At 47.3% G+C, this 17,800-nt stretch overlaps 1 protein-coding gene across 2 annotated transcripts in view; it reads right to left on the bottom strand.

Annotated features, from left to right (window-relative positions):
• The window catches only part of PRR5L (proline rich 5 like), a 66,487-nt gene extending 54,555 nt beyond the window's left edge, over positions 1-11,932 (bottom strand). For both annotated transcript variants that reach the window (XM_088459042.1, XM_088459044.1), the window contains exon 1: positions 11,831-11,932. The gene's annotated coding sequence lies outside the window, so the exon portion shown is untranslated. The remainder of the gene's footprint in view (positions 1-11,830) is intronic.
• Between the last annotated feature and the right edge of the window lie 5,868 nt (positions 11,933-17,800).

The raw sequence follows: 17,800 nt of genomic DNA, 5'->3' as shown, positions 1-17,800 counted from the left end.
GGGCATTACTACAGGAGGCACCACTCCTGGGGGCATTGCATAAGGGGCACAACTACAATGGGCATTGCATAAGGGGCACTACTGCTGTGGGTATTATGTGTAAGGGGCACTACTGCTGTGGGCATTGTATAAGGGGCAGTACTACTGTGGGCAATATGTGTATTAGGGGCACAAATGTGGGCATTGTGTAAAAGGGGTACTGCTATGTGTCATGCATAAATAAGGGACACTACTATGTGGGGTAATGTGAATCAGGGGCACTATGGGCCTGATTCAGAGCCGCTCGTAAGCGGCCGCTCGTTTGTTCCGAGCGATGTTTGCCCAACTGCGCATGCGTACGGATCGTAATACGCATGCGCGAACCAGTCAGTGCGGCTGAAAATCATTTGTTCGCTAAATAGCGAATGCCTGCTATTTTGAGTGACAGGAGGAGGCGTATGTGGGTGGTAACAGGGGAGGTGCTTGAAAACGGGGAGTGGAGATCAGAACGCAGGCGTGCTTAAAGGTGAAAACGGGCGTTTTATGGGTGTGCATAATTAATACAGCAGCGTCATTGACCACGTCACTGGGTTATTTTATAGTCAGAACTGCTCGCAAGATTGTGGTAGGAAAAACCAACCACAAGAATAGCGAGCAGTTCATACGCTGGTCGATATACTCGATTAATCTAATAAATAGCGGACATGACGTAGGATGCGAGCGGCCAGGGGACGTAGTTATCCAAAAAACGACCGCAAGTTTTGTTCACTCGTTCAGACATAGAGGCGTGAACAGACCGCAAAGAGCGAACGGTTCATTTGAATAGCCACCCCCTTTTCCTGAACGACCGTCCGCAAATAGCGTCCGGCTCTGAATCAGGCCCTATGTGAGGTGTAATGTGAATCAAGATTGTGCTACTGTGTGGCGGAATTTTAATGGGGAATACTATTGTGTTACCACGCCCCTTTATATGTTGCGTGTTGACCCTTTTAAAACAAAAAAAACGAGGTGTGGGTGGGGGTGAGTTCCACCACTTCTCTTGGACCACTTTAAGCACTGTATAGGTGAGAACAAGGCTCCTGCAAGGTCCAGTTGACAGACTCATTTTGCTTCAGTTTCAAAAATGACCACATCCAATAAGATTTGTCCTGAAATAGAACAATTGGTGGCAGAGAGGAGATGTCTAGTATCAGGAAGAAAACGTTAAACTTTATTGTTGTTTTTTTGTAATAAACCTTACAAATTGCATATAAGACTTTATCTTTTTTTTGCGGCCCACACAGGCTTATGCCGCATACACATTAGACGATAAGTTGGACGAAATTAACGATATCACCCAGTATGTATGCAAGACATCGTTAACGATGCGCGCTCCCGTGGATCGTTAATGATGTCTTTCATCGCCCACACTTGCAGGGCAACCTGACGATATCGCCTGGTTCTGTAAGAACAGGCATGAGGGTGGGTGCTGTCACTGAACGATATGGTTCCATGTGTATGCTCAATGTTGTTAACGACATTGAGCCCAGCAATGCAGGGGAAACACTTAACGATATCGCTTATGGAGCATATCGTTAAGTGTGTATGAGACTTAAGACCTTGATGATTTGGCCCAATTGGGATTTTGAGTTTGACATGCCTGATCTAGACATTATCTATCTAATTATTATCTATTAACTGGAACCCAATTGCCGTACATACAAAAATCCCAGCTCTATTCATGACGCTTTAGTTGGCACAATACGACTATCTGACCGCTGTTACGTGTGTTATAAAAGAATAATAAAGCAGACGAATAATAGATAAGAAAGTCCAGTGAAAGAGAAACACAAGAGATATTTAATACCTATAATCGACTTTATATTATTTGACAAACTTGAAAAGCAAACGTTTGCCCCATGTCACAGCTCTGTCTGGGCTCTCTGACTGGCACATGAATATGGAAACTGTCCATGTGAGAATGGCAGCCAGCGCCCGGCGTGGCCCAATCTGTACATGCATGGGTAACCGGCAGAGCAAGACTGAACTTACAAATATCCTGTCTAATCAGTTACTGCTTGTACAGAGCCTGGTAGAGTGGCATTGATATGGTCACTGGAGGGCTGATTCTGCCACCCTGTCTTTCCTTGGCTATGAGAATAGCTCTGAACACTTGGTAAGTCACACTGAAGTTTAGCCTCACTACACATCGTATGAAACAAAAACAAGATATATGATAAAATATATATATATAATAGCTTAAATTCATTTTTTTATTTGCTGCCTCCTCTGTGTGTTATCACTGCCTGTGACTGTATAATTGCCATAGTTTACATAAACTGCCTTGCTAGAAGCCTCAGGGTATGCTACGGTACCTGAATGTAAGATTGACAGTGTCTAGATAGACACTCGATAGGTCGACACTATATGTTCGACAGGCAATAGGTCGACTTTCAACATTTTCAAGGTTAGGGTTAGGCCGGAGGGATAGGCTGCGGAAGGGGAAGGTTGGTGTTAGGCACTTGGGGGAGGTTTAGGGTTAGGCACTTGGTGGAGGGTTAGGCACCAGAGGGGGGGTTGGGATTAGGCATTTGGGAGAGTGTTAGAGTTAGGCACCAGGGGAGAGTCCAGGTGAAGATTAGGCATAAATTACAAAAAAAAGTAGAACTGTTTTTTTTGTCAGCTATGTGACACTGTTGACCTTTTTGTGCATGTCGACCATATGTACCTGTCAACCTTTAGTCCATATGGACCTAATGCCTGTCTACCATCTGGTGTTGATCTATTAAGTCTCTATCTACTGTAGATACTGTCGATCTTCTATACTTCACCCATATGCTACAACCTGGTGTGGTTCATTAAATCGACAATAAGAAAAAGGCCGACAGTCAATAGGTCAGCAGGGATAGGTCGGCACACAAAGGGTCGACGTGGATGTAGGTTGACAGGTAAAAAAAAGTCAACAGGGTTGAAAGGTCAACATGGGTATGGTCAACAAAAAAATGGTCGACCACTGGGTTTTTTGTTTACCTGACCCTAATCGTCACCTTAACCCTTACCCACCCCCTTTGGTGCCTAACACTAACTGTCCCTCCTAGTACCTAACCCTAACCGTTGGTGTAAGTGCCTAACCTTAACCGTCCCTCCAACTACCTAACCCTATTACTAACTGTAAAGAAAAAAATGTCACCCATGTTTGTGTCGACCATTCCAATGGTGACCTTTTGTTCCCATGTCAACCTTTTGTGTATCTGCCATTTGTACCTGTTGACCTATTGTTCCTGTAGAACTACTGATCAGAATGGCAGCCTTTGGGCCTTAGCAAACCATCGGATCTCCGCCATCGATGGCAAACCATTGACTATCGGTGGCAAACCATAGATAATTTTCAAACATGTTCAATGGCCATCCCTAGCCTATCTGCCATAGATTCTTCTTTTAGAAGCAGAAATACATTTTTAATTAAAGGTAGCACTTCCTGCTAATTGAATAATGTAGGGTATGTAATAAACTGCCCACGCAAACTACAGCAAACATCAGCATCTTATTAAACTAAAGAATACCTCCCACTACAAACAGTATACCGCCATTCTACAGAATACCACGATGCACGTGCTATTAACTATACCTTTGATTTTAATGGCTTTGTAGAACAATAGTTTTTATACCATAAACATATGTAACAATTATCTTTCTTGCTGCAGTGACTCAGATTAAAAGTTAGGGACCTATTTATGGAAGGTTGCAGAAACGTTATCATCAGCTGTAGCTGCTATTCGCTAGAGATGTGCTCTGACCCCCATGTTTTGGTTTTGGATTTAGATTCATCTGGTTGTGCAAAACCACCCTTAAGTGTGTTGGTTTCGGTTTTGTATCTGGATTTTTTTTTTCCTTTTTAAATAGATATAAAGTTTTTTTATTAAAAAAAAAAACTAAAATCATGTAATTTATGCAATCCAAAACCAGAAATTCAGATTTAAAATCTGAATTCCGAACCACGAAAAAGATCAGGACCGCGAGTCAGATTTACCCGGATTCACGAAATTCGGGTGGATTTGGATTTCTACACACAGAGATAAAAGGTTAATAAAGTCCTGACTCGTTTTTTAATAAACTAACGTAGAGAGAGTGGCTCCGATAAGAGTCTGTCCCGGCGAAGAGTCTACATGATAGCGACTGCAGACAAGCCGCAAAAAGCTAAGTCGTCATTGCCACCTTTCGCCGTCTAGGGCGGTGCTAACAGAGAGGACTGAAAGAATCATTTGTTGATATAAATGAATTTGTCGATTGCCGGCACTTTCACTTTTTTTTTTTTTTTGCGCTATTGAGGTGGGTGGAAAGAATGTTGGAGGAAGTTGAAATTCCCGCTGTTGGCGGTCAGAATGCCGGTGTCGAAATCCCGAAACCAGTAAGTATCCCAGCACCGGCATCCATACGGTATGTGGTGGGTTTAGGGTTAGGGGTTAGGCCAGGGATGGGGAACCTCAGGCCCAGGGGCCCTATAAGGCCCCCGGAATCATTTGGCCTGGCCCTTGGAGCATTTTGCTGCTAGCCTCACCTGGCTAGCAGGGTGCTAAGAATGGCACCCGGCAGCCAGAATCTATGCAGCAGTGCCACCTGGAGCATCCTTTGGGCGCTTCAGATGGTCACACTGCTGCCCTTACAGCTCCCCGGAGCATCCTCAGGATGTTTCGGGCATTGCTGTAGTCATCAGTGATTGTGGCCCTGCCCCCATGTGACATCACACAGAGGGGGTGTGGCCTGCACCAGGCCCTCAAATATTGTAATATACATCAAAATGGCCCTCGGCAGAAAAAAGGTTCCCCACCCCTGAGTTAGGCACTAGGATGGAAGGGTGTTAGGTTTAGGGTGCAGAGAGGGTTAGGTTTAGAGGTAAGGGTAGGGGTAAGGTTAGGAGACTTACCAACAACCCTGTTGGGATGCCGGTGTCGAGATTCTAACCGCCGGGATCCCAATCGCCAGCATCCCATAATAGAAATGGTGTAATATAAGCCTAATTAAAACTTTTATAGAAACTGGAAGCTGAAACCGAGCTCTCAGACACACACATGCACCGAGCCCCTGCGCAGAGTCAGCAGGGCAAAGAGCGATGAAATCGCGTTAAATCGAGTTGCCTCTCGCATGAAGACTGCATTCTTCCAATTTATTTAAAATAACCTGGCGCAGACCCGCCCAGCGCTGGAGTATGGAATGGATGCGATCATTTACAGTGTGCAGACAAATAGCTTCTCTCGTGTCATAGAGCCGGCAGCTCAGTCTATGAACTTTAAACTGATATTTACAAATAGGTCTCCCGGTACTATCTGCCAGGTCACCAGGGGATCGGCACAGCTGGGGGAGGGACGGAGGAGACAGAGGAATTAGGGTCAGAGGTGGCTTCCCATCCTCCCCCCGGCCTCTTCCTAAACTGCCAAAGCCAATTCTGCACAAGAGACACCAATGCCAGTGTTAGAACACTGACCTATTTATCATCAGAAATGCACTATAATCCAGACACACTATAATCCAGACACACTATAATCCAGAACTAAAGTCAGCGGACTACAGCGGACCAACCTGTGGTTTATCAACTGCTGTGGTACTACAGGTCCCAGCTTGCCCGGCAAGCCACAGGCTGCCTTTGCCTGCATTAGCTATTCATACAGTCAGCAGAACATTTGCATTGCTGAGTAATAGATATAATTGAAAGCTTCAAAAAGTTTACGCACCTGGCTGTAAAATGTTGCACCTCTAGCTGATGGAATTTGGTCCTACCCCAATCACACCATACACAGGGGCCTATTCATCACTGCTAAAAAAATCGATGGAGGTAATTAGGTTTAAATCTCGCATGGAGTTCTACCTAAGTACTGGAGGATTCATCATTCCTCCTCTCCATAACTATCTATTCCGCAAAAGCTGTCATTTTGGCGATTTCAGCTTTTCAGGAAATAGATAGTTATCCCTCTCTGCTCTAACTTACCGCAGCTGGAATCCGTGCCGTGCATGCGCCGTTACGCTCACAGAAGCAGCGCATGCGCAGCACTGATTACAGCTGCGGTAATTGAACATAAAATTCTATGTCCCCGCGCCCCCCAGATACCTGGCCGGCTGTCGGGATGCAGCTGTACATTTTTTTTTTCTATTATATATAACTTTACCCTGTGTTCCCCGCCGCAATGCTGCTGCTGCTGCTGCTGCTGCTACCGGTAAGCGTCTCCCCTCCCCTCTGTTACCCGGTGGCACTTGTAAGTGCTTCTTTATTTAACTGATTATAGTAATTGAAGTAGCACTTACAAGTGCCATCGGGGAACAGAGGGGGGAGACGCTGCCCGGCAGCACCAGCAGCAGCATTGCGGCGGGGATAACACACAGCCGGAGACTGAGGGACCAGGCGCGACGGAGCGAGACGGAGGAGGACCTGCCCAGCTGGTAAGTATATCACGCTGTACGCCACCTGAGAGTGGCGTATCCTTTAGAATGTAAGCTCTTACGAGCAGGGCCCTCTACCCTCTTGTGCTTCTCCCTACTTTACTTTCATCTACTTCTTACTCCCCACCAGGGCACCTAACACTTGGTTGCTTATGTTCTGTTGCATATCTAGGTGTTATGGTCACTAATGTAGCAATCAATGTATATTATCTATGTCCTATATTGTATTGTAGTGTAAGTCACTGGTCACCTATTTGTTTATGTACTGTGTAAGGCGCTGCGGAACACTTGTGGCGCCATATAAATAAATGATGATAATAATAATAGTAACACCATCAAATTCCAATAATACATAATTTTTCGGAATTTGATGAATAGCTTCATTTCTACATCCCCATAATAATGTATAAGGAGTGTGGAAAGTAACGCAGACGGACTTAACCAGGAGATATCAGTGTGTTAATGAATACCCAAAAAAAAGGTAATTAAAGAAATATGTCCTTAAAACCGTTATTTTAGTGTAGTTGAATAGGCCCCCGAATTAACTGACCCATTGTTATCCCATTATGCCGTTGTGTCCTCATAAACCTTTCCTCAAATCGCATGAAAGAGCCCCATTTGGCACGCTGTGGACTTTGCAGCTTAGGTGCGCCATACGTCCCACCGTATTCCACAAAATATGGGTCTTATTTGCGTCTCTAATGTGATAATTAAAGTACAAAGCACAGGTACCCTAAATACAAATGATGCCATTCATGTATCGACAGAGGGCCTGATTCAGAGCCGGACGCTCTGACCATAGCGCTCGCTCTGAATCAGGGCCCTCCTACCTAACAATGGAGCAGCCTCTTGGACGCTCGCATAGCTGTGGGTGACCACCCACAGCTATAGCGAGCGTCCATGATGATGGTCGCGATGGTCAAGACCATCGCGACCATCGGGCTTGCGACGGAGACTCTGCGGTAGGGTCTCGCTGCCGCAAGCCCTGGAGTGATTTTGGCTCTATCAGAGCCAAAATCACTCCCACTGACATCACTACTGATGTCAGTGGGGCTGGCTTCAGACGGTAGGCATTCCCATGGGAACGCCTCCGTGTGGCAGCAACGCCCCCGGCACGCCCACCAAAGGGGGCGTGCTGTCAATCAACATCGACAGCACGCCCCCTTTGGTGCGAGACCCGGAGCGACGGAGAGCCCGTCGCTGTCCGGGTCTCGCGCATGCGCACGACGGAGCTCCCTCCGTCGTGCGCATGCGCATTGGGTTAACATCGACCCGCTTTCGAGCGTCCTGCGCTCGCGAGCGGGTCTGAATGACCCCCAGAGTTCCGTTATGAGTGGCCTGCGCAATAACTCACGGCACGCATTTTTGTGCGTAATCCGCGACTTTATACCAATTCCCTTGAGACAAAAGTACTAATCTAGTGTCCGCGATACACTGTGAGCGACATTGTAGGATGCGAATGAGACACAACATTCAGGAAAAAGTATGATACTATGAGACTCGCCACCCATGGTAGAGCATCTAGACCGTGCCAAGTATATTATCCCGCACCATATGGCACAAAAATGCTAGGTGACTGAGAACACATCTGTATGACTGATTCCGCAAATGTTCAACATACTGTAGCAAAAAATATAACTGTATAAAGCACTTTCAGCCTGGTGTCATTACATAAAGTAACTATACCACTAGAAAGGATCAATTTAAAAGTTTTGTGCTCTTACTAAAGCTGGCCACACACTCTCAGAATTGGCCACACATGTATACAGATGGATGACACGGGAATCAGTATGTAATGCCGCCAGATGAGGATTGAGTGCCCTTTTTGTGCCCATAACTGTAGCTGGGCGCCTCTCCCCGCCATAAGGAGCTGCTCTGAACAATGCCCCCTCTCCCCCCCTTTACCTGATTTCAAAATCCTCACCCAGCAAAATTTACATTTTGTTTCTGCACCAGCTGTAAAACTTGGCTTATTGCTGCGCAAGAAATGCTATCGCTCTGCCAGGTCCATCCATCGGCCAAGGTCAACTTCCGCCTAATTGCTAACGCCGCCATCTAGGTGTACGATCGAGGCCCATAGCACCATCAAGGAGGCTGTGGTGAAATCTGCCCTTTATGGTTGAACCAATAATCTCGAGCACGCAGCTTATCAATTCACCGGGAGTTAGTGACATCACGGAGGCCTAGGGCATTGTGGGCCTGATTCTGAGGTAAACGACATACCGATGTTTGGGGAAGTTTAGCGGTTTTCATTTAGTACTGCGCCTGCGCCTCGACTGATGACCACACTGAGGATCTCATTCAGAGTCGGTCGTTGCGGCCGCACGGTCGTAAGGTAAAAGGGGCCGGATATGCAAATGAAGCGCTCGCAAGTTGCGTCGTTAAGATGAGATCGTTAGCTGGACGAGCGAGGGGAGGATGCGGCCGTAAGACTAAAAATATGCCCCCTTTTCGTTCGCATTACACGTCATCTCCGGGCATATAAGGATTAATCAAGACAATCGGGAATCATCGGAGCTGCTCGTAGAGCTTAAGGTTGACCATACCGTCTCTTAAGCACTACGATCAAGTCAGTGTAAAAACCTCCCATGTCACATGTGGCATGACACTACTTAGTTAATTATGCACTTCCATAAAACGCCGTTTGCATAGTCAGGCATGCCTGCGTTCGGATCTCCACCCCCCCGTTCACAAGCACCTTCCCCTGTTACCACCCACAAACGCCTCATCCTGTCACTCAAACTAACGACCTGGCCAAGTTGAAGGAGAGAGCAATTTCTGATCGTAATAGCTAGTTTGTGCACGCGCATTGCGAATTTTACGCATGCGCAGTTTAGCGAACATCGGTGGCGTACGACCGTGCGGCCGCAACGACCGACTCTGAATGAGGTCCCGAGAATCTAGATACAGAGAGAGTGACAGCTAGTGAGCGATTATGGGAGGTAACAGGGGTGGGGAATTGCTAGACAAGCGCAGGCGTGTCCCGAGCCGCAGCTACCGAGGCCATGATTAGAGTAAGTCAGAAGCCATAGGGCGTCGTGTCGATGGTGATCGTTTGAGCCTACCAGCCGATTGCCACTGTCCCCGAACTTTGAAAGGGGGCGCCTCAAGGCTATCACTGCCCAGCGCTCGCAATTTCATAAGGGGAAGCCTGAGAATAGCATTTGCCATATTATCGCAGCAGCGGACCCGAAAGACATCACAGCCGCGCATTCATTAGCGTCACCTGTGAATCAGGCGCTGAGTAACAATGTTATTTCACATTAATATATCAAAAGTTGTGTATTCCGAAGAAAGTTTCCCCATACACATAGCATAACTATGGCGCCCAATACTGTCCGGGAGTCCTGTGTGCTGGAGCCGAACAGTCGCATCATCCAGGCACCATGACAACCGGCAGGCGACGGCCATATACACGATCGGATGCGGTTGTTACATGTCTGAATTTATTTTTATCACATTACATCATTTCTTAAAGCATCAAAACAATCGTCATGTGTCAGGGGATAAACTGACGCTATATTATTAAATGTTAATGACAATTCTCCCTTACAAAGGGCCTGATTCAAAGATGGCAGACATGTGCGGAGTTGAACGATGTTGTTTTGTACTGCTCATGCGTCTGAGTCGCACCGCGTCTGCGCCCCGATTGTCTGGGCGCAGAGATGCAGCAATGAATCGGATGCAGGGTCTGAGTATTTTACTGTGCGTTTATGTGAGGTAATAGAGGGGGGGTGACGAAGCCGACGCGGGTGCATCATTATAAGCAGCTGCGTTCAAGACGCACAGGTGATACTAATGGAAAAACTGCACCTGCCATAGGCAGACAGTGGTGGAAATGTATTGACCTAAGTTGCTGCAATTCGGTTTCTCAGCTGTTTAAAAATCATTAAGCGTCTATTTCTGGAACAGGCCCGTAGTGTAACAAGGCACGGGTATCCCACAATGTGAGCACGGGTATCCCACAATGTGAGCACGGGTATCCCACAATGTGAGCACGGGTCTCCCACAATGTGAGCAGATTCGGCTCTGGATGGTGAATAGCATTTAATTACACTCAGAATTCTAAATAGTGAGCAAGGATATAAATCCATCATGGTCAGCGCGCACAGTGGGCCTGATTCAGAGCCGCTCGTAAGCGGCCGCTCGCTCGCTCCGAGCGATGTTCGCACATCTGCACATGCGGATGGGTCGTAATGCGCATGCGCCAACCAGTCATTGCGGTCGGAAATCGTGCGCTTGCAAAACAGCGAGGGGCTGCTAATTTGAGTGACAGAATGAGGCGTTTGTGGGTGGTAACAGGGGAAGGTGCTTGAAAACGGGGAGTGGAGATCCGAACGCAGGCGTGCCAAACGGTCAAAACGGGCGTTTAGTGGGTGTGCATAATTAACAAAGCAGCGTCATCGACCACGTCACTTGGTTGTCTTTTAGCCTGAACTGCTCGCAGTGATTGCGGGAAGTAGATCCTACCACAAGCACTGCGAGCAGTTCAGACGCCTTTCGCTGTACTCGATTAATCTAATACATAGCGGAGATGACGTAGGATGTGAACGCCCAGGGGGCGTCTTTACAAAAAAGCGAGCGCATGTTTCGCTCGCTCAGACATAGAGGCGTCAACAGACCGCAAAGACCGAGCGCTCAATTTAAATATTTTCTGAAAGACCGTTCGCAAATAGCGTCCGGCTCTGAATCAGGCCCAGTATACACAGGTTCCCTGCTTTAATCACTTTACCCTAGTTCCTCTTTATAAGTTCCCGTGTGAAGTTACTCATCCATACGGCAGCCTCTACATAGTAAAACATTGGTAACACCTATAATAATACACAGAGAGCGGGTACATACCTGAGACATTAGACATGTAACGTTGTGTCATATACGAATAGACTGCCGGTATATAGTGAGTAGTGACACTGTAGGAACATCGCATAACGCTAAATACGCTGTCACGTACAATGGAATATAATGGAGCTATATAAGTAGTTGTTAATAGATGTTAATAATGGATATTGGGTTACGGTGGTAGGCATTATGGGAAGTGGGGGTTGTTTAGTGGACAGATGTCTTGTCAGTGTGGTCCAAGCCAGGAGGCCAAGTAAAACAGCCCCCCTCCCATACAGCATCCCAATCAATGACTCAGATGGGGATGTCAGTGTCAGTTCTCAGCGTACTCACTCCAATAACTAGATACAACAGAAAAGACAACAGAAAAGTAAAATAATAAACACGCAACACACAAACACATGATGTCGCAGAAGCTGCACATACAGTAAAATAAATACATAAACAACTTAATGCGCATACAATCCAAGTAATATAAACCATGCACTTATACACAGGGGCACAAATTCTGACCTATTATTATTTATTTCCTAACTTAACCCCTTAGCTGGCTTGGAAGCAGAGCCAGAGCCACATTCTCTCTAAGAGCAGCGGTACTTACCCAGAGGTGCTGCCCCTTGCCCCAGGAGACCCCTGGCACTGCTCAGCCAGGGGGTCTGTACATCACCAGCCTCTTCTTGCAGGAGTTCCCCAGCCTGTGTGATCTCTCATTCTCTCCACCCATACCGGTCGCCTCTCCACCCCCTGTCTTGTGTATTAACTCCCTCACTGCTCCCTCCTCTGCCCTGCTCACTCTCCGGCTATCTCAGGAAGTTTACAGGCTGTGACCTTTGCTGGTTTCATCAGGAGGATACGGTGCCCCCTCTCTGGCTCCAACTGTGTCATGGCAATGCTTCCATCCGCTCAGGGGCATGCTACACCCAGCATAGGGCGGGCACAGAGGCTGGGCAGGGTCAGTAACCTTCCTGGTATTATTGGAATAAAATAAATACTGATAATAAGAGTAATGATGATTTTATTTCTACAGATGTGTCCTCATACGCGGCCTAGCATCCATACGCCATACTGCGCAAGATGCCACGAGCAAACTTTTTTTTAAATATGCATCTTATACGCATCGATTCGCAGGCACAGTGTAAAGACACTCGCAGTGTACTAGAGACGCTGAATGCACAGGAATTGGTTTTACATATGTACAAAGTCGCATATTAAGCGCAACGGGACTTGGCGCGGCGAAAAGTGGCGGCAGCCCTTTTTGCATAAATTCAGACTCAGGGCCTGATTCAGACTCGGGCGCTATTTGCGTCCGCTCGCTGGCTAAAAGGGGCCGGCTATTTAAATCATGTGCTCGCACTGCGTCGCGTAAAGCCGCCCACTAAATAATAGCGAGCGGCCGCACTATGCGCTCGCACCTGTATAAAGATGCCCCTTTGCCACTCGCAACACACGTCATCTCCGGCAGTTGTAGGATTAATCGGGAACATCGAGAGCCATCGGAGCTGCTCGCAGCGCTTGTGGTAGCCTTTTCCCACCACAACATTGTGAGCAGTTGTGGCTAAAATACAACCCAGTCACGTGTGTAATGACGCTACTTTGCTAATTATGCACACCCATTAAATGCCGTTCTGACGGTCGGGCACACCTGTGTTCGCACATCCACACCCCTGTTTTCAAGCACCTTCCCCTGTTACCACCCACAAACGGCACTATCTGTCACTCAAAATAGCGGCCCGACTGCGGGCTACAGGCGAGCACTTTCCCATCGCAATGACTGGTTCGCGCACGCGCATTGCGACTCATACGCATGCGCAGATTGCGAAAAATTGCTCAATGCGAGCGAGTGCAGCATAGCGTCCGGGTCTGAATCAGGCCCTTAGTCACACAGATGTACAAACGTCACACATCAAATTGCTAAGTGTAAGCTAGCAATGGAGTTTCGTTGCTCCCAGATGTTTTATTTGTTGGAATCAGATGCACATTTTGAGCGCGGCCTGGTGACCCCGGGGCCCCATCTGTATATGCAAAAACCCATTAAAAATAATAATTTTATATCTGCAGAATGACCTCATTACCACGCTTTCTACCAATGGAGATTCCATAAGAGGTACTTTGAAAGATGACTTTGACCATAACGGGATGTAGTTAAAATGCAGGCGGACAGGATACTGGCTGGCAAAATGCCGACGCCGCTATCCCAAATGACATCAGGATACCGGTGTCGGCATCCCAAACGATGGAATGCCGAACATCCAGATGGAGGTAAGTAGCGCATTGTCCCCGGGGATGGGGGGGTTAGGTTTAGGCACCCCCATGGGAAAAATAGGGTTAGGCACCTCCAGGGCAGGTTACGGTTAGGCGGAGGGGAGGGTTAGGGTTAGGCACCACTGGGGGGAGATAGGGCTAGGCACCCCCCCGGTAGGGTTGGGTTTAGGGTGCAGGAAAGGGAGGTTAGGGTTAGGCACCACTAAGGGAGGGTTAGGGGAGGAGAGGGTTATGTTTAGAATGAAGTAAACGCAAAGTAGAGTCCATAAGCAGGGGCTGAGATGCATTCCGGTTGTGTATGTGTCTGGTTTATGCCAGGCACGTGTCGCAGGGCTTATTCAGCAGAGGATGCACTAGCTATCACAGCTGCTAACATCATCAAAGTGCACGTCTAGTTTAAATTAGTACATAGCAACTTAAACAGATGCGTCTTCCATGCCTGAAATTTACAGATGAGCGAAATCACCACAAACTCGAACGCAAATCCAGTTTCAGCGCAGAACCGGAGGTTTTATAGAGGTGTGAAATTCTGGCGACAAAATCACTACGTTCCGCTTTGTCTTGTCCGTCTTCCCTGTCTTTGTAAATACAGACTTTGCAGACTTTACAGTCTATAGGAATAGACCTGGGGCCGTGACAATGAATGTGCTGCTCTGTGTAGTCAGGTTGAGATAGAACTGAGAACACGTAAAGTCAAATTCCACCGATGGCAAGTGCTAAATGCAGATATGAGGCTGGAGGCAAACAATCCATCTTCTGGTTACCCGGAGCATTCCAATAGATGTTTGGAATTACTGACATCACACTGTCACTTCTCAACATGCACCTGGCCCCAAATTCTAAATAGCTCCTACCCCCATGTCATAGGTGGGTCAAGAGCTCACAAGCACCAAACCCCCCCCCCTTCCCTGGGAATAAAGCAGTCACTGCTCCAGTATGGATTAATCGCTGGGATGTCATTGCTACACCTTGTAGTCATCTGTGAATCTGTGAATATGCTCAAAGCAGCAGCTCTGGTGATCAGTGAGTACATTGATCCAAAACAAAAGATTACATTATTGGGGCAAAGAGGAACCTTTCATATCTTGTGAAAACGTGGCAACATCCGGATGATAATCGCAGAGATGTCAGCTGAGGTGCATACGGCATGGCTGCACTAATCAATGGAAAGATCCACGCTGCATGGCGGCACAAATCAATGGAAAGACACACGCTGCATGGCTGCACAAATCAATGGAAAGATCCACGCTGCATGGCTGCACAAATCAGTGGAAAGATCCACGCTGCATGGCTGCACTAATCAATGGAAATATCCACGCTGTATGGCTGCACAAATCAATGGAAAGACACACGTTGCATGGCTGCACAAATCAATGGAAAGATCCACGCTGCATGGCTGCACAAATCAATGGAAAGATCCACGCTGCATGGCTGCACAAATCAATGGAAAGATCCACACTGCATGGCTGCACAAATCAATGGAAAAATCCACACTGCATGGCTGCACAAGTCAATGGAAAGATCCACGCTGCATGGCTGCACAAGTCAATGGAAAGATCCATGCTGCATGGCTGCACAAATCGATGGTAATATCCACGCTGCATGGCTGCACAATTCAATGGAAAGATCCACGCTGCATGGCTGCACAAATCAATGGAAAGACACACGCTGCATGGCTGCACAAATCAATGGTAATATTCATGCTGCATGGATTAACAAATCAATGGAAAGATCCACGCTGCATGGCGGCACAAGTCAATAGAAAGATCCACGCTGCATGGCTGCACAAGTCAATGGAAAGATCCACGATGCATGGCTGTACAAATCAATGGAAAGATCCATAGTGCATGGCTGCACAAATCAATGGAAAGATCCATGCTGCATGGCTGCACAAGTCAATGGAAAGATCCACGTTGCATGGCTGCACAAATCAATGGAAAGATCCACGCTGCATGGTTGCACAAATCATTGGAAATATCCATGCTGCGTGGCTGCAAACGTCAATGGTAAGATCCACGATGCATGGCTGCACAAGTCAATGGAAAGATCCACGCTGCATGGCTGCACAAATCAATTGAAAGATCCACACTGCATGGCTGCACAAATCAATGGAAAGATCCACGCTGCATGGCTGCACAAATCAATGGAAAGATCAACGCTGCATGGCTGCACAAATCAATGGAAAGATCCACGCTGCATGGCTGCACAAGTCAATGGAAAGATCCACGTTGCATGGCTGCACAAATCAATGGAAAGATCCACGCTGCATGGTTGCACAAATCATTGGAAATATCCATGCTGCGTGGCTGCAAACGTCAATGGTAAGATCCACGCTGCATGGCTGCACAAGTCAATGGAAAGATCCACGCTGCATGGCTGCACAAATCAATTGAAAGATCCACGCTGCATGGCTGCACAAATCAATGGAAAGATCCACGCTGCATGGCTGCACAAATCAATGGAAAGATCCACATTGCATGGCTGCACAAGTCAATGGAAAGATCCATGTTGCGTGACTGCACAAGTCAATGAGCAGATCCACGCTGCATGGCTGCACACGTCAATGGTAAGATCCACGCTGCATGGCTGCACACGTCAATGGTAAGATCCACGCTGCATGGCTGCACACGTCAATGGTAAGATCCACGCTGCATGGCTGCACACGTCAATGGTAAGATCCACGCTGCATGGCTGCACAAATCAATGTTAATGAGTTCTATTCACAGACTGTGGACCTGATGTTGGATGGTAGTCGTGCGCATGTTGCTTCAGCTTTATGTGCATGGGAAAAGTTCCCGTATGCAGAGTTTGCTACCCGTCACCAGTGCGCACTTGCACCAGACCTATACTGAAAGTAAATAATAAGCCGGGAATATCTGCTCTTATGCCCAACCCAACATAGCCCACAGTTGCGTCAATGCCCTCACTGAACTTCGTCTATGTGAGAACGGCCAGTGACTTTCAATTACGCCTCCTCAGATGTAAGTGTGCGTATCTGCCAATGTTTTACTGGCCCCTTTCCAGGACAGTCCCTGAGAGGGCAGCCATGTTGGATGAGCTGGGGTGTGTGGTGCCGCAATCACATCATGGTGTCTCCGCCTCACACCGTTCAAATCCAGGGGTTTGCTGATTTCTGTTGCAGGGGTCGTGTGCACAGTGACGTGATTCAATGCAAATCACCTCATTCAACCCTCGTGCCGCCCAACTCATCCAGGAGGTGGGCGGCATGCATGAGACGGGCCATCTTTGTCAGGAGTCTGGGAGAGCCACCTGATATTCTGAAATTAGGCACTAGGGGGAGGGTTAGGCACTAGGGGAGGGTTAGGGTTAGGCACTAGGGCGGGAGGGTTAGGTTTAGGCTGCGGGGGGGAGGTTAGGTTTAGGCACTGGGGGGGTGGGTTAGGTTTAGGCAGTGGGAAGGGAGGGTTGTTGGTATCCTAACCCTGACTGGATGGCGACGCCGAGATTCTGACCGCCGGGTTCCTGAGCGCCAGCATACCCTACCCAACCCGTTTTAATCAATATGACAATGTTTAAGAGAAAATAGATAGGCCTTTGGCATACAAATGCCCCTTCTAGGTTTGCTCACGTCAAGTTGAATGAAATGTTGACCTAAGTGTAGGGATCGTGGATCCCTATAATTTATAGACTCGCAATGTGGCATATTTTTTAAAAACAGATGCATTGCTGTAATCGGAAAGGGGGGATAGTCTGGGCCTTAGCATTTGGCTCACCATTGGTAGGTGGGTGGCATGTAGGCAGTATGGTGAGTGGCATGTGGGCAGAGACTTTTTGCACTAAGAACAAGGACTCATGTACCTGAGCAATAACACTTTAATGCATTTATTTCTTTGTTGATATTTCTTCTCGTGTTTGATAAATAGCAGAGCCAACAATATAACTACACCTCACTGTTTATACAACACATCAATGAAGTAATAAGCTGCCTCAGATGACATTTGAAGTTTTGGAGTGAGTAAGACAACGGCATCCAGGAATATAACCCGGAGGGAGAAAATAAATCAGTGATATCACATATGGGAAAAGAATAAGACATATTCATCATAAATCATTTCTCTCAGGTGACGATAGCGGACATTTCTCTGCACCAGACGCATTACTGGAAACCCCCATATGTACTGTACGTCATTCCTGCTTCCTGGGAGGCTGCAGTGACCATAAAAAATAATCTGGGTAAAGTGGGAAAGATGTGGGAAGTTCTGAGGCCTGGCATGCCGCCTTAATGATCCACTCTCTTATATGAAAGGAATGGAGTCTCCACAGGACGATGCAGGGTGGGGGTCACCTT

This window comes from Taudactylus pleione, unplaced genomic scaffold (genome assembly GCF_031769625.1).
Source record: "Taudactylus pleione unplaced genomic scaffold, aTauple2 ptg000887l, whole genome shotgun sequence".
Classification (NCBI taxonomy): Eukaryota; Metazoa; Chordata; class Amphibia; order Anura; family Myobatrachidae; genus Taudactylus; species Taudactylus pleione.
Note: the sequence above shows the minus strand (reverse complement) of the source record. Positions and strands in the feature narration are given on the sequence as shown.